Raw genomic sequence first — 1,359 nt, forward strand, 5'->3', positions numbered from 1 at the left:
GAAAATGAAAAGAAAGGAAAAAAAAAATAATTAATGTGCAATAATGATGAAAATGAACGTTTTTTCAACGCGGTACTTTTTAACTGTATGGATAGGATGATATACGTATTTGCTCAAATCGTTGTTTCTTTTATATATTTTAACGAAGTTTTTATATGAATGAATTATAATGATAAAGTATAACTAAATTATATTTTTGCTAACGTTCTACGTGCAGATCACACGCGAAGAGGAAGATCATCACGCGCGGATACATTCGCATACCGTAGTGTAAATGTAATGTATACATACACATACACAAACATATACATACACACAAGTACGCACACACAAGCGTATGCATGCGTACGCAAATACACATACACATACACACACATGTATAAACAAACATTAAGAGACGAATTGGAGAGAAGGCGATACACGATGTAGATTTAACGTGATCGACGGATCCAGATCGTAGAAATTAGAGAAAAAAGGAAAACTGTAAATTAATTTTTCTTCCTCCCTTATTTTCAACGTTTAACGTTTATTTATTTAGCATTAAAACCGTTGCCTTATTGTATGTTCATGTAATAACAATTTAGTCTTTATAAAAGAGGAGATAAAGCACTTGGGCGTGTGACAGTTGTTATTAAGTGGAGAGTTGATAAGTTCGTAAGACGAGCAGTATTTTTAGATTTACATTAGCCTGAATTTACTGCAGACTATATACGTTTATAAATATTATGTATACATATACACACATACACACACAAACACACATACATACACTTACAAGCGCGGTCTCGCGCGCACATCTGCTCGTGCTTCCAGTTTTGTACTTTTGCTTGTACTCTTGCTTATGGAAAATAACTTTAACAATTTTATTTCGATTCGATATTCCATAATCGAATTCAATTCACTCAAAAGACTTTTGATAAATTTTTCGCTTCGACTTTTCATGATTTCAATCATCTTCATTTTGTGTGTATATAATTGGTGTATAAAATCTTTTAAAAATTTTCCATAGAACTCGCAGAAAATTTAATAACATTTTAACGTACAGAAAATTAACGTACGTATAGATATATGAAAAGAAAAGAAAAATTCTGGACAGTACGAGCGGACATTAACCGAGCTAGCGGCTTTTACTTAAACCGAGAATCACTGTACATAATGCTTAAGCATTTATTTATATCGTGCTTTTACAAAAGGACCCGTAGTATTTTATTTAGTTTCGTAGCAAAAGGTTTACGCACATCATTACCGCGTGCATAGCACGAGATCATTTAATTGTCAGGTGTGCGAACACGGGAAGAGTATGCGTGCATTTGTATTAAGGAAGGAAATAAAAAACAAAAAAAAAAAAAAAAAAAAAGA

Source organism: Apis dorsata, unplaced genomic scaffold, assembly GCF_000469605.1.
Source record: "Apis dorsata unplaced genomic scaffold, Apis dorsata 1.3 scaffold_188, whole genome shotgun sequence".
NCBI classification, from domain to species: Eukaryota; Metazoa; Arthropoda; class Insecta; order Hymenoptera; family Apidae; genus Apis; species Apis dorsata.